Source organism: Chiloscyllium plagiosum, unplaced genomic scaffold (genome assembly GCF_037043375.1).
Source record: "Chiloscyllium plagiosum isolate Xiang-an unplaced genomic scaffold, Cpla_swu_hap1 HiC_scaffold_30, whole genome shotgun sequence".
NCBI lineage: Eukaryota > Metazoa > Chordata > Chondrichthyes > Orectolobiformes > Hemiscylliidae > Chiloscyllium > Chiloscyllium plagiosum.
In genome coordinates, this window is record NW_028270168.1 from 11,246,957 (window position 1) to 11,270,496 (window position 23,540).

The 23,540-nt window shown below is 41.2% G+C and overlaps 1 pseudogene; it reads right to left on the reverse strand.

Moving 5' to 3' along the window:
* Positions 1-4,594: 4,594 nt before the first annotated feature.
* Positions 4,595-23,540, reverse strand: part of LOC148142135 (lethal(3)malignant brain tumor-like protein 3) — a 161,534-nt pseudogene continuing 142,588 nt past the window's right edge.

The following is a 23,540-nucleotide window of genomic DNA, read 5'->3' on the forward strand; positions in this document are numbered from 1 at the left end:
TTAAAGGATATATTGACAGGTAAGTGATTCACCAGAATGAAACTGGAACATAAAAGGTATTAGTTTATGAGGACAGGTTCGTTAAACTTGTGGTTTCTTCAGATGAAGTAGGTAGACTATTCAAATAGGTGAAGGTGAGGATTGTTTGGAACTGGGGTAAGGTTGGGGGAGGGGAAATGAGAAAACTGGTGAAATCCCGGAGATGTAGAGGAGACCGCATCGGGAGCAACGGATACAATAAATGACATTGGTGGAAGGCCTTCCATATCCATCAAAGTTTCACCCACACCTCCACCAATGTCATCCTTCCCACCTATCCGCTCCACCCTCTTCTCTGACCTATCACCTTCACCCCTTCCTAAACAACCTATTGCACTCTCAACTACCTTCTCCCCAGCCCCACCCCCTCCCTTTAACTCTCCACCCCCGGGGTTTCTAGCGTCATTCCTGATGAAAGGCTCCTGCCTGAAACATCGATTCTCCTGCTCCTCGGATGCTGCCTGACCTGCTGTGCTTTTCCAGCACTACTCTAATCTGTACTATTCAAATGTCTAAGATAACAGATTGCTTATCCTGTTAAATAGTTTTATTTCCTGAGTAGAAAGAGAAATGAAGAACATCGGGGCATAATCTTAAAATGAGAGCCATTTAAATATGAAATTAGGAAACATTTCTTCACGAATGTTGATCCAAATGGCATCCTTCTGAGCCACGTCATATTATGGCCCACATAAGAGCGTAGCTAGGAATTTGGAATTCTATCAAAAGAAAACTGTGGATACTAAAACAAAAATAGAAATTGCTTTTTACTAATCAGTCAGTTCCCAAATGTTTGATATATAAAATTTTTAAACTCGCAAATAGCTTTGAGTATTAATACTGAAGCAAATATTAACAATATGGAATTGAGAACTGCAAAAGGTCACCTTTATGCAGGTTGTGTTTGTGTCCAGGTGAGTAATGCATTGGTTCCACTGAAAATACACATGTTTTTGATCATTCTGTTTCCAATATTTGATATGTCAGTAACTCATGGTCACAATTTCAAAATTGTCAGCAAGAGAGCTAGGAGTGAGATGAGAACTGTTAGGATTTGCCTGGGAGAGTGGTTGAGGCTGTTTCCACAGGAGGTTTCAAAAACAGCTGGACAGTTACTTGAAAGTGAGAAATTTCGAGGATGGAGATGGGGCTGGCGAAAGGGACTAGCTGTGTAGTTCTTTTGGGAACTAGCACAGACACGATGGATCGAATGGCCTCCTTCTATATTGTAAAATTATATGATACTGTGATATAGACAGGCCAACACCATCGTTCTGTACACTTTTAGCATTAATTAATTCAAGCAAAGAAAGACTTGTAAAATGAAGCATTTTGAGTTTGACTTCTTAGTATGTTATTATGTTTGACATTTCATTTCTGCTATTTACATCTTAGATTTATGAACAGCATTGTTCTGTGGTACTTTCTTAATTTTGAAGGTGTAGTGCACTTAACCAAACCCAACATACCAACACCCAACGTTCTTGCCCAGCATAAGTTCTTCCCACATTCTTATTGAGAAACCAAATGATTCTCACATGGTTTTTAATGAACAATCTCCCATTTCTGCAAGATAGATTTACATCTACATGTCCCTTTACATCTTCTGAGGACATTGAAGCCCTTACTGATTTCTCATTTATTTTTATTCTTTTATCAATTTTAGTTTGGAACTCGGAATTGTGAGCTAAAGATGAGTTTTGGATGATGGTTAATAGCTTTTGATAAAAGGAAAACTGACAAAACTAAATTTTTATTTATTCATAAAGCCATGCTGGAAGTTAATTATAGGTTGCTTCTTGATCAAAAGGTTACACAGACACTTCATCACTGGAAAGAACATCATGTTTAAACAGATAGCAGAGGATTTTGTCTTTTTATAAATACTTTTAGTTTTGGAGATGTGAATTTGGAAGTCCAGATTCCTCAATCCCATTTAGACTTACTTTCCAAGGAGTAATTGGCCTCCCTATTTTGTTGACCAGATTAAACCACCTCATGCTTATCCATGGTGAAGCTAATGTGTTGGTTGCACAATCTGTCTGCAATTTTACTAATGTCTTACTGAATCTTTGTCAGAGCCCTGAATTTGATTTCTTCAATGCAAAAAAAAGCTACAATACCCACCATAATAACTTAACGCCACATCTCTAACAGGCAGAGACCAAAAGCATAAATATTGTGAGAATACCATCTCCTTTAATTCACATAACCATCATGATTGGAACATAGACAACCCATCCTTCACTGTCTCTGAGTTAATGTTGTGGAATTTCCTCATTCAATAGCACAGCAAAAGCAGCATCACAAGTGCTGTAGTGGCTCCTGCAGTAAGGCCTCCACCACCTTCTCAGGATATCCAAGGATATTGAATAAATGTTGTCACCCATGTACCTGGAAACAAACAAAAAGCACATTTTCCCACAGTCATGCACAAATAATCTGCTTGTCATGTGTTCAATTTTCTGTGCTTTGAATATGGATGGACACAAAATTTAGGGCTATACATTTTTGAGAAGATCTTGAGAAACAGATTTCTTAGATTTGATTCTATTAAGGAAGATTTTGTACAGCAAAGTGTTAGTGTTGACTATATATATTTAAAATGCTTGCTACACCGCATATTAATCTTAAAGAAATCTGGAATTTGTAAAGTTGGGCATTATCACAGCTGGGTCAGCTTATCTCACCCTGGAGTAAGTAATCAGACATTACATTGCATCTTCCCCTCAAAAAGTGTGAGTAGATCACCTGAGCACCAAAACATCCACCATGTAACTGAATATTTTTTGTTACAATGCATGGACATTACTTTTGTAAAAGTCTTGTTGGTAATGCAGTTTAGTTAACTAGAGCTCTACAGCATTGAGTGGCAGGATGTGGGATTTGCCAGAAGGGTTGGTATTTGAATTTTTAACAGGTTCTTTTTTTTTGCTATACACTAATATTCTTGTTACTATGGAAAAGAGTGGAGCAATCTTGCCAAAGAGAGAATGTCAAATGCGTAAATGCCTTTCAAACGAATAAATTCTGGCACCAATTGCTGGATATCACTGAAATTATTTTTCTTAAAAGGGAAATTCAGGTGTCAGATGCAAGATAAAAAATCACAGACATTTATTGTAAGGACCATGTTTATTCCTTAAAAATCTTATTCAAAATTTCTGCTCAAATCCCCATTGAGAGAAAATTCAAGACAGTCAAGGTTCTGCATCATCTCCATTTATTTTAAAGGAAAATATAAAACAAGCACTGACTGGGTGGGGGCAAGAATATTTTTGATGATTCGAAAGAAATCTGCCGATCTTAACTTGGTGCATTATTGTGAAACGACTGACAGCAAGTTGGCAGCTGACTCGACATCAATGTCAGTAGAAATTGGACTGCAGTGAGAAACAGCTATCATCTGGTTTCGCATCCTGCTAGCATAAGATCTGCCCCGTATTGTGTTGAATACAGTACCAAGTTGTCAACCTGCTCCATCAAACAGTAATTTGCCAAAGTTGGGTTTGTAACTTTGCTAGAAGTACCAGAGTTAATCTTCACTAATGTTACTTACAAACAATCCTATTAAATTTCAATTACAGGAATGAAAACAGCTCCCCTACATCTGAATCTTAGCTGCATTGTGCAACAACATAAAATTTCAAGCTTCTGTCAGTTCTTGATTATTGTCCATTTTCTGAACAAAATTATGTCAGATATAGAGTGGGGGAACTAGCCAATTTCAATGTTTACAATATGCTTTTACTTTACACAGTTTAACCGATTATATACATTTCATTATGCATATGTGATGTTGTGCCAATTTGATGTCTCTGGGAATAGCATCTCTCACTGAAACCTTCAAATTTAAAAATCCACTTGAAATTAAACCTAAGCAGCATATGATTAGTTCATGACTGACACTCAACAACAGCTCAATGATGACATTTCAACATTCTTCACAACTCATTACACAAACGGTCAGATAAAATCACAGTTTATGCCAGAAGTTAAAGGAATAGAGGACAGCACATTGTGTTCCTTCAGATTATAACTGCAAAGGCATATTGAGATTCAATTCACGTGTTCATTTTAATTTTATAATGCCACATGTTAGTTCGGAGAAAACAAGACCAAATGTGATGAACTGATTTAACCCAGTGGTGCTGGGACAAGGGTTAATGTAAAAAAAAATCTTCCAAGCCCCCTGATGCATCATTGCAACCTTTTCTTTTTCACATGTACTGTTCCCAGTTAAATAACTGCTGGAAACCAAAAACAATAGGCATTGAATAAAACCAGCAAAGAATAAAAAAGGGACACTGAGATGGAGACTCTGAATGTTATGATAAACTATTTCAGTCCATTTCCCTAAATGAGGTTTTAGCCTTTTAAGTCCTGGATACCCAGAACAAATGTCACTTACAACAATATGACATGAGAAGACATTCATTCTTCCAACAAAGAACTCTTGTCAGTCGTCTAAGGCTGTGGACTTCACCCACTGGTGATTGATAGTAGGATTTCATTCCAGTCTGCAGGTCCTGTTGCTTTACAAAATTACCATCCTTTAGGAGACTTCTAATTCATTTTCCTCAGCATTTTTAAACATGAAGATGGAGTTGTAAATTTTCAGTACAGGTCTGAGCTTGATGCTCAGAATTTTGACAATGTCTGTCCTGAGTCAGCAACAAAAAAGCCTCTCTGTCTATTTGCTGTAAAGGCAAAAAAGATGAAAGCAAAAAATGAATGGCCACTCAAAACAATTTAATTTCTTGCCACATTTTCCAATTTCCTCGTTTGAGACACTGCAATGCTGTTTTACAAGTCCTGGGTACCTTCCAGCATTTCATCTGAATGTTCATTCTTCTCATGTAAAATAGCAAATGCCAGCAAGCCTATTCACTAAGGTAGGTGCTACTGCTCACTTTAAACCCTACTTATCTAGTGTCCTTGCTCACTGTTACATTTTGATCTGCACGTGCCCACACCAAAGCGATACATATACACAAGCCCTGCAACAAAAACAAGCCAATAACAAATAGGAATGGGCTCCTTGGTAGTACTTCTCCTCCCTAATCTAAGGGCAGAGGCCAAAACAGCAACCCAATTGCTGTCATAGCTGATTTCAGCTAACACAGCATTAAGCAAGAATCAAACTGACAACCAAATGTTCTGCATTAGTGCATTCTGGGTAGAATCTTTAGCCTAGGGCTTTTGTGGTGCAGTGGTATTATCCCTACCCTTGGACAGGGAGGCCTGAGTTCCAATCCTATCCACTCCAACGGTGTATAATAACATTTCTGAACAGGTTGATTAGACAAATAGGTTGAATGTATAAAAAAAGGACTGCTTCTTGGGGACCCTCTTGTGGCACAATGTCCCTCCCCCTGGGCTAAGAGGCCCAGGTTCAAGAACCACTTGCCCAAGAAATATATATTAACATCTCTGAACAGGTTGATTAAGAAAATAAGTTAAGTATTTTGTTGCTGACTCAGGGGCTCTCTTGTGGTACAGTAACCCTGTCCCTACCCTTGGACCGCGACACCCATGTTCAAGTCTCAGCTGCTCCAGAGGTGTGTAGTAACATCTTTGAACAGGGTGATTAGAAAATAGGTTGAAATAAAAAAAAAAAAAGCAGACCCATCTGTAGAAGTGTCTGTCCTGAGCTGGCAGCAGCTTATGCACAACACAAGTAGTGCTCTATTTTGGTGTTCAACAATAAATGATGTGCAAAAAAAACCCTTAATCCTGGGCCCTCCTGCAGTACAGTGGTCATGTCCATACCCCTGGACCAGAAGGCCTGGGTTCAAGTTTCACCTGCACCAGAGAAATGTCATAACATCTCTGTTGAGGTTAATTAGAAAACAGGTTAATAAAATAATATAAAAAGTAGGTAGAAGTTTTATCCTGAGGACCTCCTTGTGACCCGCTGTTAGTGTCCTTACCCCTGGACTAGGAGACACAGTTCAAGACCTACCTACTCCAGATGTGGCAACAACATCTCTGAACAGATTGTTTAGAAACATTGGGAATATTCAGCCCTCCCGATGCTATCTGTCACCTGAAAATGGTGGTGCTCAGACCCAACATCGTGCACCAGTTGAAGGATGCTCTGGTGTGTGATGGTATCCCGTCTGGGCGTATCTCTGCTTGGACGGAATGTCACTTTGGCCCCCAATGTCCTGAACCTCCTTCGGGAGCCTACGCTGTATGTACAGCATTTCTTGTACATACTGCTGCCTAATCAACCATCTCGACTCTTTAAGTTTGCCACCCAGACATGCCTTGGCATGCTTATTTGCTGCTGCGTGGCTGGGGTCCCCAGTAGAGGGCTCTGTGTGTGGGAGTCCTCCCAATTTCCATCGGAGACTGGGGTGGAGGATATTGAATCCAGCAGTCCCATATAACTGCAGATTGCAGCAATTCACAGAGTCCCAGCCCAGCTATTTATTTTGAGGCACAGTGGAGTCTGTGGACCATATGAGCACTCTTCAGTTATTTGAAAAATCTTTTGTTGTGTTTTGGTTGCACTTCAGCTCTACGTTCCTGATCTGGTACAAAGAGATTTGTAAAAACATTTTCATTTCGGGGATGTGGATGTCACTGGCTGGTCAGTAGTTACTGCCTGTCCCTAGTTGCCCTTGATAAGGTGGTGGAGAGCTGCCTTCTTGAACCATTGAAGTCCATGGTGTGGATAAACTGAAGGGCCTCCTCATGGGTCTGCTCCTGGGCCTTGTCAGCTTGGTTATAAACAGGTCCAGGCAATAGGTTCTGGAGGGGATCATCTCTACTGACTGTCTGCCCCTCTTCTGTGGTTATTTTCAAGCCAGAGTGTCATTGCAGTTGGAGAACGTAGTTGAAACTTTATTGCTGGAACAGCACAGCAGGTCAGGCAGCATCCAGGGAACAGGAGATTCGACGTTTCGGGCACAGGCCCTTCTTCAGGAATGAGCAGAGAGTGTTCAGCAGGAGAAGATAAAAGGTAGGGAGGAGGGACTTGGAGGAGGGGCGTTGGAAATGTGATAGGTATCCTCCAAGTCCCTCCTCCCTACCTTTTATCTTCTCCTGCTGAACACTCTCTGCTCATTCCTGAAGAAGGGCCTGTGCCCGAAACGTCGAATCTCCTGTTCCCTGGATGCTGCCTGACCTGCTGTGCTGTTCCAGCAATAAAGTTTCAACTTTGATCTCCAGCATCTGCAGACCTCACTTTCTCCTCGAGAACGTAGTGCCCACCAATGCCTTCAATGCCTTTAGAGAGAGGTGAGCACCACAGGGAATATACTGCTTTATTTACCCCTCCAACTCCATTTTGATTTAGTCCTCTCCCTCTCTCCCTAATTGCTTCCCTCCCTCCTCATTCTTGATGTTAGCATTGCCCTTAACAAACTTTGCTTATAAATATTCATATGGCTAAATGGGTGCTTTCCTAGTGTTGGGGAAATAATATACACATATATTATAATAATAAAGCATACCAAAGCATTTTTCTGTCTTTGAAAGATTTATAGTTACAGAGTCATAGAGACGTACAGCACGGAAACAGACCATTCGGTCCAACTCGTTCATGCCGACCAGATATCCTAACCTAATCTAATCCAATTTGCCAGCCCTTGGCCAATATCTCTCGAAGGAGAAATTGAGAACTGCAGAAGCTAGAGATCAGAGTAGAGAGTGTGGTGCTGGAAAAGCACAGTAGGTCAGGCAGCATCCGAGGAGTAGGAGAATCGACGTTTCAGGTCTTGCCTGAATACTGCCTGACCTGCTGTGCTTTTCTAGCACCACACTCTCAACCCATATCCCACTAAACCCTTCCTAATCATATACCAATCCTGATGCCTTTTAAATGCTGTAATTGTACCAACCTCCACCACTTCCTCTGGCAGCTCATTCCATACACGCAACACCCTCTGTGTGAAAAGGTTGCCCCTTAGGTCCTTTTTAAACCTTTCCCCTCTCACCCTAAACCTATGCCTTCTAGTTCTGGACTCCCACAACCCAGGGAAAAAAGACTTTATCTATTTATACTATCCATGCCCCTCATGATTTTATAAACCTCTACAAAGGTCACCCCTCAGCCTCCGATGCTGCAGGGACAACAGCCCTAGCCTATTCAGCCTCTCCCTCTAGCTTAAACCCTCCAACACTGACAACGTCCTTGTAAATCTTTTCTGAAACCTTTCAAGTTTCACAACATCCTTCCTGTAACAGGGAGATCAGAATTGCACACAATATTCCAAGAGTGGTCTAATCAATGTACAGCTGCAATATGACCTCCCAACTCCTGTACACAATGTTCTGACCAATAAAGGAAAGCATATCAAACGCCTTCTTCACTATCCCATCTGCCTGTGACTCCATTTTCAAGGAACTATGAACCTGCACTCCAAGGTCTCTTTGTTCAGCAACACTCCGAAGGACCTTATGATTAAGTGTATAGTCCTGCCCTGATTTGCCTTTCCAAAATGCAGCACCTAACATTGATCTAAATTAAACTCCATCCGCCACTCCTCAGCCCATTAGCCCATCTGATCAAGATCCCATTGTACTCTGAAGTAACCTTCTTCACTGTTCACTACAATTCCAATTTTGATGTCATCTGTAAACTTACTAACTTTACCTCCTATGTTCAGACCCAAATCATTTATATAGAATATTTATCCTGGGCCCTCTTATGTGCAGTGGTAGTGTCCCTACCCCTTGATTGGAAGGCCCAGGTTCAAGTCCCACCTGCTCCAGAGATGTATAATAACATCTCTGTGCTTGCTGATTAGAAAAAATAGGTTAAGTTAAAAGATGTAGAACCTTTGTCTTATGAGCTCTTGTGGTGCAATAGTAGTGTCACTGCCTATGAGCCAGGAGGCCCAGTTTCAAGTCCCATTAGAAAATCTCTAGAGTTTTTATCCTATAGAGTTCTTGTGGCATAGTAGTGGTGACTCTATCTCTAAGCCAGGAGGCCAGGGTTCAAATTTCACCTGCCTTAGCATTATGTAATAATATCTCAGAGCAGGTTGATTAGGAAAAGATCTAGAACTTTTATCATACAGGGCTCTTGTGGCACAGTTGGTAGTGTCCCTATGTCTGAGCTAGGAGGCTCAGTATATTAACATCTCTGAACAGTTTGATGAGTAAATACCTTAAAATGGTTCCTGTAGCACAGTGGTGCTGTGTAACAATACATCTGAACAGGTCGATTATATCCACCTGCTACCAAAGAGCTGAGAATGCTGTGACATATGAACCCAAGTATGAAAATCCCATCCAGCAGACCACCAAAAAGAAATAAAGTGCTGTTTTTATTGCAAAATAAATCTCAATTACTCTAATATAGTTCTCACTTGAATAACAAATAACATCTACTAACAATGTTACTTTTTCCAAAAGGCTAGCTGTCATCATTATGTTGATTATCATGGATTTACTTCCAAAATGTTGAAATAATGGAGAAAACACCAATTTTAAAAAAAAATCAATGATTCAATCATGGATGCCAAGAAGCCAATGTTTTCCCTGTCTACTGCGGGAAACTTAAAGCAGTCTTCATTTTAGCCCAAATACTTGGCCATAAATAGCTTGCCATATGTAGACACACAATTTTAAAAAAATCTAATGCCCAGTTTTACAGAATCATGCTTAGATTGAAGCAAAATAGATGTCTGCCAAGATCAAATATCTGATTGCTAACATAAACAGGGCAAATTCTGCACCGTTATTCAGTCAGAGCATAACTTCAGTGCATTCTGGGCTGGGTTTCAAGCTGGGACTAACTTGGAATTGCTGCAAGGGAAACAGTTGGTGGATCCACTGTCACTAATAACCCAAAATAATACTGCATACACGCACAAACATATGTTTAAAGTGCACCCAAGGAGCAATACTATACATATTTATGTATGCAGCAGAAGCAAAAAGCAAATAAAGAAATTTTAATTTTAATTTTGGTAATGTACCCAACAAGCACAACAGATATAAATCAGTGCAGTTCCACTCAAGCCATATACAATCACTTTACTTACTAGGGTCAATTTTCATGTATTCACCAGGCCTTAACTGGTAATGGCCTCAAAAAAAGGGACATCAATTTGTACAACCTCATTATCACCAGCAATGAAACAATACTAAAAGGGCCCAGATGTCTCTGGTCATGGCCCTCTAAAGTAAGTGGAACTTGAACCCAGGTCTCGTGGTCTAGAGGTAGGGATACTACTGCTGCACCACAAGAGGGCACTCGCTGAAGTTTTTAAAAATGGAGCATTTTAAGGGTCCTCTTATGGCACAGTGGTAGCATCCCTACACACGGACTGAGAGATCCAGGTTCAAGTCCACCTGCTCCAGAGGTGTGCAATAACATCTTTGAACAGTTTGATTAGATAAATACTTTAAATAAAAATATACTTTTAATAGGGCTTTTGGTAGTATCCTTACCTCTGACCCAGGAGGCCTGGGTTAAAGTCCCGCCTGCTCCAGAGGTGTGTAATTACAGCTTTGGTTAGGTTAGCAATATCAAGATATTTCTAATCAACCAGTTCAGGGGGCATTGTACACACACCCTTGGAAAAGGGACTTGAAATGTGGCCTCTTGGCTCAGAGGTATGTGCACTACCACTTTGCCACAAGAACCCTAATGATCCTTTAACTATAGAAACCGGGGTCCAATGATATACAAACATTCTGCGCTGGAGAAACTCAGCAAGATTGGTAGCATCTGTGGAGAGAAAGCAGATTTAACTTCTGTTGAGTTTTCAAGCAATTTCTGTTCGCATTTCAGATTTCCAGCATCTGAAGTTCTTTTGCTTTGTTTTTGTTGAATGACATAAATTGATTTCCAATTACATTTTCAGTCACGGGTGATTGATATGTTTAGATTTCCTATGGTGTGGAAACAGGCCCTTCGGCCCAACCAGTCCACTCTGACCCTCCGAAGAGTAACCCACCCAAACCCATTTCCCCTCTGACTAATGCACCTAGCACTATGGGAAAGTTAGCCTGGCCAATTCACCTGACCTGCACATCTTTGGACTGTGGGAGGAAACCAGAGCACCCAGAGGAAACCCACACAGACACGGGGAGAATGTGCAAACTCCACACAGACAGTCGCCCGAGGCTGGTATCGAACCTGGGACCCAGGTGCTGTGAGGCAACAGTGCTAACCACTGTGCCACCATGCCGCCCTACTCTGATCAATTCCATGGATTAACCAAAGGTCAGTTAAAAGTAAGGTTTACAATATTTCTGTGCTCCTCCAGAACCATTAAAAAATAATCTGGGTCACAACCATACTGAGGAGTATACCATAGACTAACCATCACTATGATACCATTGGTAAAGCAATGTTATTGTGTCTGCAGTATAGGTGTACATCAGGGTGCATTGACAAGGCAGTTAGGAAAATGTTGGGGTAACTGCTAATGTAAATATAGGAAGACAACAAAGTCATGCTAAACCTTTTGTAAATCAGGAGTTAGAATTTCAAGGCCGGGCCAGAAAGTACAAGAGAGATTCACCAGGATGAAATATGAAATGAAGAACATCAGGTATGTGGAGAGATTGAAACAGCTGGAATGTTTTTCCTTGGAGTAGTTAAGGTTAAAGGGAGATTTAACAAAGATATTCAAACCTTTGACAGGTTGTGATGGAGTGAGTAGGGATAAACATCTTCCTCTGACAAGTGGGTCAGCAACAGAGGATGGAGTGGCAAGATTGTAGGTTCAAACACCATTTGGGCAGCATAGTGGCTCAGTAACTAGCACCAGGTACTCAGGGTCAATTCCAGCCTTGAGTGACTGTGTGAGTTTGCTCCAATTTCCTCCCACAGTCCAAAGAAGTGCAAGTTCGGTGGATTGGCCATGCTAACTTGCCCTGTAGGGTCAAGGGATGTGCAGATTATGTGGATTAAATATGTTAAATACTGGGCACCATGGATAGGCTGATGGTTGGGTCTGGTTGGGATGTCTTTGGAGGATTGGTGTAGACTTGATGGGCCAAATGGACTCTTACTGCACTGTAGGAATTCTATTATTCATTTCAGGACCTGAACACCAAAATCAAAGTTGACATTCCAATGCAGTAAAGGAACACTGTTTTTTTCAGTAAGACATTAAGCCAATGCCTCACCTACCCGTGCCCACTCCCAGCTGTTCCCCCCACTTCCCCAAACATGGACACAACAGATGCAATGATACTGACTTGAAGAGTAGCAGATGTGTTAGCTTCAGTGTCTTGACCAATGTCTATTACTCAATCAACATCACAAACACGAAGTATGGTCATTACTGCACAATTGCTTGTTGGAGTTTGCTGTATAGGAATGGCTGCTGCACCTTCTACATTACAGCAAAGATACGCTTTTGAAAGTATTTAATGGACTGTAAAGAACCTTGGAATGTTTTCTGGTCACAAATGTAAATGTTTCTTTCCATAGGTTTGAAATAATTGGCAAAATAATCTAGAGGGGAAAATGAAGGCAAGTTTTTCATACATTGGTGGTATGGAACACAATATACAAAAGGATGGTGGAATTAGTTTTCATAGAAACTTTCAGACGAAAATAGAACATGCCTTTTAAGATAAGCAATTTACATAATTATGTGAAAAGAAATATGGTGAGGGTTTAAATAAGTGGGCTGCTACCAGTTCTATTTTTCTTTGTTTGTGATTCGTGTTAGAGGTCACACCATTATAGAGTATCTAGAGAAGAGGCACTTTTCTTACATAACAAGAACGTTTGTTGCAGGATAGTGATAAGTATAATTACACTTAGTCAGGCACAATTACTGGTAAAGGTACTGGTATTTCTCTTGAATACTCCAATTTTATTTGGTGATTGATACCAGGAAAGGAGGCAACATGTATTTATTGGGTCAAATTACCTTCTTTAGTGCTGTACACATCTATTATTCAAAAGAGAATTTCCACTGCAATGTATTTATTGCCACAAATTTAGCACTCATCTCTTCTCTAAAACCAATGACTTATTCTTTACATCCTGAGAAACTTTGCATAAAATTGGATACCTGTGGAATTTAAACATACCTTCAGAACTTTGAACATTTTAGATTATTGCAATCTTGGAGCTTAAAAATATTGTACAGCATGAACTATAGATGACCCAAAATAGCTTTTCTGAGATATTTCTGCTATCCCAAAAATATGGAGTCATATTAAAGTGCAGCACTATAGCACCTTCCTCACAGAGGTACAGGGGAGCCTCGATTATTCGAATAAGATGGACGGGCACTATTTCGTTCGGTTAATTGATTAGTCGGTTAGTCGATTAAATGTCTTTCCTCTGGGGCTCTGAGTTTTTAAAGTCTGCTCCCCATTCAGGAGATAAGGCAGCACCCTGTACAACCTGGCCCCCCACCCTCAACCCCGTCCAACACCATCCCCTGCCTTTATGGGCGGCACGGTGGCACAGTGGTTAGCACTGCTGCCTCGCAGCGCCAGAGACCCGGGTTCAATTCCCGCCTCAGGCGACTGACTGTGTGGAGTTTGCACGTTCTCCCCGTGTCTGCATGGGTTTCCTCCGGGTGCTCCGGTTTCCTCCCACAGTCCAAAGATGTGCAGGTCAGGTGAATTGGCCATGCTAAATTGCCCTAGTGTTAGGTAAGGGGTAAATGTAGGGGTATGGGTGGGTTACGCTTCGGCGGGTCGGTGTGGACTTGTTGGGCCGAAGGGCCTGTTTCCACACTGTAAAGTAATCTAATCTAATCTAACCTCCCCCGCGCCCCAAACCCGTCCAACACCAGCCCCCTGTTCGCCCTCACCCCCTCTCCAGGGCAGCCAGACAGTACATTAATAACAGGAATGTTGCAGCTGCTGCACCTGCCTTTGTGGAGTAAGGTTCCACGTTTGCTCTGTACAGGACAATGTTGGAGAGATTATCTGGGTTGGGGGGTTTAGGGTACACCACTCTGCAGAACTCCAGGGAAAGTATGGGGACAGAAAGAGAGGGTGGGAGGTGAGTCATTTGGTGATGGTGCCTGTTTAATCACTGTAAACAAAAGACACGATGGCTGTTGGAAACGCGTTTTTGGTGTAATGTTTCTATCGGGACCTCGAGATCTCCTTTGGATAATGGGTATTCGGATAATCGAGGTTTCTCTGTATATAATTATCTGCAAGCCTGGACAACTGGGGGCATTGAAATATTTGACTGTGCGGTATTAAAAGCAGAAGCCGATACCCAGACAGAGATATGGGACTGAGTATAATTGGGAACACTGGTCCCAAGCTCTCTCAAACTCAGGCCAACTTCAGCTACTCTCGCACCAATTTGACAAAGAACCATTAATTTGTTTCACAGCAAGGATCAAATCGTCATCTTTTTGGTCCTTATGGCACAATTATTCACTACTCAGAATTATCTGGAGTGGCAGAGAACTTAAATTTAAAGCAAAAAATACTTACTCCTGAACTATGGCTACAGGCAAAAATTAAGGTGGTGTTCCAATCTTTCAATATGCTTCAATTAACTTTGCAAGGACAAAAATATGAACCATATAGTCATGCTCTTATTTGCAAGAGGATTCCTAAAATTTTCGAACAGAAGTGGTATCTTAGAAAGGGAAATTTTCCAGATTTTGCCATATCTGCTACAGATGTCTCTTTGAAAAGTGTTGGAAAATTACAGTGCTGAAGCATGCCGAAATTACCAAATACTTAGTCCAAACAGGTGAAGTTGCAAACTCGTTATGAAGTGAGGAAATTACTCTGAAGCACTGAATAAAGTGGAGAATATTCTAATAAATTGAGGCGATTAGTTCTCAAAATAACTGTTTTATCAGATTACTCTTCTGCAGGCAACTTTGCCACTTTCTTTGCTGCCTGCCAGCTCAGGCAACAACTTGCTATACTGTTCCCAACAGAGATACTGACTGCATGAGATTTGGAAAGATGGGAGACACAAACCCAGTATGGTGAAGAGCTTACTGTAGATTGTAGTCACTCTCTATAGAAATGCAAGGATTAAAACATTGTTGAAAATGACAAAATCGAGTAGGACAGCCCAATGCTACATCATGAACAAAAATAAAATTTGAATCAGTATTTGAGGAGACATCATTAGCAGTCCACACATGTCCTTCTCTACTGGTCTATTGCTGCATTGTTCAAACAGAATTTACTCTGCCATAGCCTTAAAGTCAAAAGTAAAAGAACATGGAATGCATTGTTAAGCAAAACAAAGTTTTTTTAAAACCAAAATGAACAAGTACTCACCTGGCGAGGTGAGTATTTATAGCTCCTCCTTAATTATACTGGAAAAAGTGGCAATGAGTTGCCTTTTCAAACTGCTGCACCCCTTGGGATGGCGGGACACCCACAGTGATGGGAGGGAGGGAGTTCTGGGATTTTGAACTATAACATAGCGACGTTTATGAAGGAGGAATTATTTTTACACCTTTTAATAGTAAATATTATTTATTAGTTCCCAAATTTCCTTTATTATTTGATACAGTGAAAGTTAGTAACTATGATATAAAATGGCATGTAACAGTTATAAATTCAAAACTTTGAGAGGCCATCTAAAATGGGAGAATTAATTATAAACTTTTAAACGACAGGTGCAAACATTTGGCTCATTTTGCCAGTACTGGTTCTTTGAAACATCTATTCCAACTCGTTCCAACAACCCTCACTCTTAACCAGAAGCATTCGAAAACAATTCTGCTGTACAAAATATTTCTGTTCATCTTCCTTGATAATTCTATTATTCATTTTAAATCTGCGTCCTCTGGTTATCGATGCTCTTGCCAATGAATACATCTTTCCCCATCTAATCTATCAAAACCCCTTATAATTTTAGAATAACTCAGTTAAATCTCTCCTCGGGACAAAATGGCTGACAGTCAAATTAAGTTGAAATCTGTGTCCTCGTCCTGAAAACAGAATCTGGTAATAGGAAAGTGCATACAATAGCCTGATGCTAATAAATTAAAAGCTGTTGCAGTAAGAAAGATGGTGCATTTCAGTCAAAGACACACATGCCAAACATTCAAAACTTAGTATGCTGCACACAAGTACATATCCTGCAAGATCAATGGCTGTCTGCCAACTTGGACGACCTTAACCAGCTTGTTGCTGCTTTTTAAATTTACCCACACATGATTAACAATTAGCATCCGTTCAGCTGATGACACATTCGCAACTCTTATGTCAACACTTATATTTATATAGCACCTTCAATATAATCAAATGTCCTCAATTTGGAGGAGTGTTATAAAACAAAATATGCCATCAAAACTACATAAGAAGATATTATGATTTGGAGATGCCGGTGTTGGACTGATAAAGGAGCGATGCTCCGAAAGCTAGTGTGCTTCCAATTAAGCCTGTTGGACTATAACCTGGTGTTGTGTGATTTTTAATTGTTGGACTATAACCTGGTATCGTGTGGTTTTTAACTAAGAAGATATTAGTTCAAGTGACCAAACATTTAGTTAAACAATGGGTTTTAAGGAGCATCTTAAAGAAGGAAAGTGAAGTAGTCAGGCAGAGAGATGCAGGGTGGAAATTCTGGAACTTGAGGTGTAGGCAGTTGAAGGCACAGCCACCAATGGTGGGGTCTTTCAAATTGGGGTAGGCAAGAGTCCAGAATTAGAGAGCCCCAGTATGGGTTGCGGAGCTGGAGGAAATTCCAGAGATAGGGAGGGTGGAAACAATGGTGGGATTTGGAAACATGGATGAGAATTTTAAGATTAAGGCATTGCTTGACAAGAAGAGTCAGAAGATTGTGGGTTCAAGTCCCGATCCACAATTTGAGTAGTCATACAATTTAATTCAGTGAAATGCTATTATTCATCACTGCCTAGACCAGCATTTATTGTCCATTCCCAACTGCCCTAGGTGACAGTAAGCTGCCTTCTTGAACTGTGGCAGTCCCTCTGGTGTTAGGATTCTGGGATTTTGACCTTCGAAGGAGTGGCAACATGGCTCCACATCAGGATGGTGGAGAACTTGCAGATGCTGGTGTTTTCATACATCTGTGCCCTTGTCCTTCTAGATGGGTCAACATTGCAGATCTGGAAGATGCTTTCACAGGAGCTCCTTCCAACTCACTTGGCGAGTTGCTGCAGACATTCTGAGGATGGAGCAAATTTCTGCAGATGCTGGAATCTGTACCGAAAACAATAAATGCTGGAAATCACGGTGGGTCAGGCAGCATCCATGGAGAGAGAACAAGCTAATATTTCGAGTCTTGATGACTTTTCATCTGAAGCGTCATCAAGACTCAAAATATTAGCTTGCTCTCTCTCCACGGGTGCTGCCTGATCCACCGTGATCTCCAGCATTTGTTGTTTTCTTGTAGATGCTACATACTGCTGTCACTGCACAGCAGTGATGAAGGGATGAGTTTTGAAGATGGTGGATAGGATGCCAATTATATGGGCTGCTTAGTCCTGGATAGTGTCAAGCTTCTTTAATGTTGTTGGAGTTGCACTCATCCAGACAAATGGAGACTATTCAATCAAACTCCTATCTTGTACATAGTGGATGGTTGACAGAATTTGGAAAATCAGAAAATGAATTGTTTGCTACACATTTTCTAACCTCTAATCAAGCTTGTAGTCATTAATCTGGCCCAGTTCAGAGATGCCATTACCTGACACTTGCATGGGACGAAAGTTACAAATAATTTAGTAGCTCCACCCTGAATGTTGTCCAAGTCTTGCTACACATAATCACAGACCACTTCAGTAGCTGTGGAGTCACAAATGCTGCTAAACATTCTGCACTTCTGGTCTCAAATGGAGAGAAGGTTATTGATGAAGCAGCTGAAGATGATTGGGTTTAGGACACTACACAAAGGAGCTCCTGCAATGATGACCCAACTGCAGAGATGAATGACATCAAACAACCATAATCATCTTTTGTTGTGCTAGGTAGGACATAAACTGGTGTTGATTTCTCCCCCAAATTCCCATTGACTCATTTTGCTAGGGTTTCATGATGTCATAGTTGGTCAAAAGCTGTCCTGCTGTCAAGGTAGGTCACTCTCATCTAACGCCTGGAGTTCAGCTGTTTTGTCTGTGTTTGGACCAAGGCTGTAAAAAGATCAAGAGCTGAGTTGCCCTGTCAAATCCCAAACAAAAAGTCACTACGCTGCTGTTAGACAAATGAGATGGGAAATGGAGATCCATCCTGTCTGTTCAGGTGAATCCAAAATGCGAAAGCAAAATTTGCAAAAGGAGACAAGCTCCAAGGTCACTCAACCAATACATAACTTCGTAAATGTGACTCATTGTCACTGTTGGACATGCTCAGAATAGCAGCTGTCATGTTGTGCACTGTTATCACTTCATTACACAGTGACTAAAAAAACATTTGTTTCACATCTAGTACAGAATTCTAACATCCCCTTCAGTAAACACCTAGTCTGCCATTTCCAGAATTATTAAATGTGGAAGAAAAAAACTAAAGGCAAATTGAAACTTTTAACCTCAAAGCAATTAGCTTTGATTGGATGCATACTATATTATAAATGTAAAATTAAACATTGTTGTGAACAGGGTGTTAATGAACTTGCTTGCCAATCATCCATTGTCAAATTTAAATTTAGAATTACGAAGAACAGGGCATTAAGTACAAGGGAGATGCAGAGAGTGCTGGCTAGCAATGGTGGGCTCATAGCATCTAGATTTCCATTAGATTTAAAAGTAGGCATTAAGCACCTGTATTCCTGACCAGAGCTACCTTCTAATTTCATTCACAATAGAAGAGGTGACTGCAGAAAATACTTTAAAATGTGTGGAAATTTTTCAAAATTTGGTAGGCTTTGAGAGGAAAATTAAGAAGGAAGGGACCATTTCCATTGGCATTTTAGGTAAGTCAAGGGGACAGATTTAGGATAATTGCTGAAAGAGTCAGAAGGGAGAGGAAATTGTTTTTGCACATGGCAAGTTGTAATGATTTGCAATTGGCTGCTTAATGAGAGCAGGAGACCACCATCCAGCTCTTCAGGTCTGTTTCCATTTTCAATATGGTTCTGGTTTATACATAGGAACATACATTGAGGTTCGAAGCAGGAGGAGGCCAATCAACCCCTTGAGCCTACTACACCATTCAATATGATCACAGCTGATCATCGTGCTCAATCCTCTAATTCTGTCCTCCCTTGATCCCTTTATCCACAACAGCTATATCTACCTCATTCGTGAAAAGGCATAATATTTTGGTCACAACCACTTTCTTATGATAGTGAATTTCACAGGCTTACAACTCTCTGGGTGAAGAAATTAATTTCATCTCACTCCTAAAATATTTACCCCATATCCTTTAGCTCTGTCCCCTGGACTCACCCACCATTAGAAATTTCCTTCTAGTCTTTTTAGGAAAACTTTCTGGTCCTGTTAGAGTTTTATAGGTTTCCATAGAGAAGTACTAGAAATTATTTGACCATAAATTTGTATAAATTAATTAAATAATTAGAGATGGCTGGACAGGTGATGTGCTGAGGCTGTATGATGTGGGAACTGGCTGATCCCATTGTGAATGGCAGTGACCACATTTGCAACAAGTGTTGGTTGTTGGAAGAACTCTGGATCAGAATTGATGATCTGGAATCTGAGCTTCAAACACTGCGGCACATCCAGGAGGGGGAGAGTTACCTGGACATTTTGATTCAGGAGGCAGTCACACCTGGTAGTTTAAGTAATTCAAATTCAGTTAGTTATCAAGGACTACAGGGTGTGACTGTAAGTGAGGCAGGTAGGGGGAGTCTGAGTTCAGGAGTGTAGGAGCCTCAGCCCATGACCTTGTCCAACAGGTAGGAGATGTTTGCTCCCTGTATGGATGAGGAAAAGGGCTGTGGACAGGATGAGCCAGCTGACCATGGCATCATGGTGCAGAAAACCATTCGAGAGGGGGGAGGACAGATAGTATCCTTTGTGAACTGGTTCGGGAGTCCCACATGGTGTGTTGCCTACCCAGCGCCAGAGTGCAAGACATCATGAAAGGATATTGGAGCGGGAGAGAGAAGGTCCAGTTGTTGTGGTCCATGTTGGAACTAACAACATAGGCAAGGCTAGGAAGGAGGACCTGTTTAGGGATTATCAAGCATTAGGAAGGAAATTGAAGAACAGGTCCTGGAGGGTCATAATCTCTGGATTACTGCCCAAGCCACGTGCTAATTGGCATAGGGATAAGAAAATTAGGGAAGTAAACATGTGGTTAAGAGATTGGTGTGGGAAAGAGTGATCCATTTCATGGGACATTGGCATCAGTTTTGGAATCGGGGGATCTGTACCAATGGGATGGTCTCTACTTAAGCTGATCTGGAACCAGTGTTCTGGTGAAAAGGACAAATAAGATGGTCACTAGGACTTTAACCTTGTGCACCAGGAGGAAGGGAAACGGAAAGTGACAGTGAGTATGGAGTCAAGTAGAAAGATAAGCAGCAGGTTAGCATGTGTACAGGGTTTAAGTTCAAGGCAGATTAGGAATGAAGCAAAAAGGAAGGATAACTTAGGACATATTACTAGAGATGTTGGACATCATGAGGATAAGAAAATTAGCATTAAGGTGCTTTACCCTGAATGCTCGTAGTACTTATAACAAAGTAGATGAATTAACGGCACAAATCATTGTGAATAATGATGATGTGGTAGGCATCACAGAGACACGGTTACAGGGGGTTCAGGACTGGCAGTTAAACATCCAAGGATTTACGACTTATCGAAACGACAGGGAGGTGGACAGAGGGGGCGGGGTTGCCTTGTTAGTTAAGAATAAAATTAAATCTATGGCACTGAGTGACATAGGGTCAGATGATGTGGGATCTGTGTGGGTGGAGTTGAGAAACCACAAAGGCAAAACAAAATAATGGGAGTTATGTACTGATCTCCTAACAGTGGTCAGGACCAGGGGTGCAAGATGTACCAGGAATTAATAGGGCATGTCAGAAAGGCAAGGTCACAGTGATCACGGGGGACTTCAATATGCAAATTGACTGTGTGAATTATGTTGCCGGTGGATCCAAAGAAAGGGAATTCATGGAATGCTACAGGATGGCTTTTTTGTAACAGCTTGTGATGGAGCCCACAAAGAGGCAGGCTATTCTGGACTTAGCGCTATGTAATGAGCCAGACTTTATAAAAGATCTTAAAGTAAGGGAACACTTAGGAGGCAGCGATCATAATACAGTAGAGTTCAGTCTGCAGTTTGAAAGAGAGAAGGCAAAATCGGATGTAATGCTGTTACAGTTAAATACAGGCAATTACAAGGGCATGAGAGAGGAACTGATGAAAATCAATTGGAAGCAGAGCCTAGTGGGGAAGACAGTAGAGCAACAATGGCAGGAGTTTCTGGGTGTAATTGAGGACATAGTACAGAGGTTCATCCCAAAGAAAGGAAAGATTATTGGTGGGGGGGGGGGGGGGAGAACAGTGGAGAGATTAGACAGCCATGGCTGACAAAGGAAGCCAGGAAATATATCAAAGAGAAAGAGAGAGCCTATAAAGTGACCAAGAGCACTGGGAAATCAGAAGATTGGGAAGATTACAAAAACAAACAGAGGATAACAAAGAGAGAATTAAGGAAGGAGAGGATCAAATATGAAAGTAAGCTAGCCAGTAATATTAGAAATGATAGTAAAAGTTTCTTTCAATACATAAGAAACAAACATGAGGCAAAAGTAGAGATTGAGCTGTTCCAAATTGATGCTGGAAGGTTAGTGCTGGGAGATAAGGAAATAGCTGAAGAACCTAATAAGTACTTTGTGTCAGTCTTCATAGTGGAAGACAGGAGTAATATCCCAACAATTAAGGAGAGTCAGGGGGCTGAGTTGAGTATGGTAGCCATTACAAAAGAGAAAGTGCTACAAAAGCTAAAAGGTCTAAAAACTGATAAATCTCCTGGCTCCAATGGGCTACATCCTATCATTCTGAGGGAGGTGGCTGAGGAAATTGTGGAGGCATTGGTTGTGATTTTTCAAAAGTCACTGGAGTCAGGGAAAGTCCCAGATGATTGGAAAATCACTGTTGTAATCCCTTTGTTCAATAAAGGATCAAGACAAAAGATGGAAAATTATAGGCTGATTAGCCTAACCCCAGTTGTTGGTAAAATTCTAGAATCCATCGTTAAGGATGAGATTTCTAAATTCTTGGAAGTACAGAGTCAGATTAGAACAAGTCAGCATGGATTTAGTAAGGGTAGGTCATGCCTGACAAACCTGTTAGAATTCTTTGAAGAGGTAACAAGTGGGTTAGACCAGGGAAACCCAGTGGATGTTATCTATCTAGACTTCCAAAAGGTCCCTCATGGAAGGCTGCTGAGTAAGGTAAGGGCCCATGGTGTTCAAGGTGAGCTACTGGCATGGATTGAGAATTGGCTGTATGACAGAAGGCAGAGAGTTGGGATTAAAGGTTCTTTTTCAGAATGGCAGCTGGTGACAAGTGGTGTCTGCAGGGTTCAGTGATGGGGCTGCAGCTGTATATTACTTTGTATATTAATGATCTGGATGAAGGGACTGGGGGCATTCTGGCGAGGTTCACCCATGATTTGAAGTTAGGTGGACAGGCAGGTAGTACTGAGGAGCTGGGGAGGGTGCAGAAAAATGTAGACAGTTTAGGAGAGTGATCCAGGAAATGGCTGATGACATTCAATGTGAACAAATGCGAGGTCTTGCTCTTTGGAAACAAGAATACAGGGATAGACTATTTTCTAAATGGTGAGAAAATTCATAAAGCCAAAGTACAAAGGGATCTGGGATGCTATTCCAGGATTCTCTAAAGGTTAGCTTGCAGGTTGAGTCTGTGATTAAGAAAGCAAATGTAATGTCATTTATCTCAAGAGGGTTGGAATATAAAGCTCTAGTTAGGCTCCACTTAGAATACAATTTTGGACCCCACACCTATTGAAGGATACTGTGGCACTGCAGCTCTCTGAAATGGTAGGCCTAACATATGATGAACGGCTGAAGATCCTGGGATTGCATTCATTAGAGTTAGAAGGTTGAGGGGAGATCTAATAGAAACTTACAAGATGATGCATCACTTCGAAACGGTGGATGCTGGGAATTTGCTTTCATTAGACAGGGAGATTAGGACCCATGGGCACAGCCTTAGAATTAGAGGGGGTCAATTTAGAACAGAAATTAGGAAACATTTCTTCAGCCAGACAGTGGTGGGCCTGGGGAATTCATTACCACTGAGTGCAGTTGGAGGCCGGGATGTTAAATGTCTTCAAGGCAGAGATTGATAAATTCTTGATCTCGCAAGGCATTAAGGGTTATGGGAAGAGTACGGGTATGTGGAGTTGAAATGCCCATCTGCCATGATTAAATGGCGGAGTGGACTCCAAAGGGCCGAATGGTCTTACTTCCACTCGTATGTCTTAGGTCTTATGGTCTTAACCTCATCTTCAGCTCCATATTCACTGACCTGCCCCACTCCACATGCCCCTCGGTTTCCTGAGTCATAAAACACTGTTTATCTCAGCCTTCGAAGTGTTTATTGAAAGAATTACCACACTCTCAGGAATAGAGAATTCCAAAGATTCACAACACTTTGGGTAAAGAA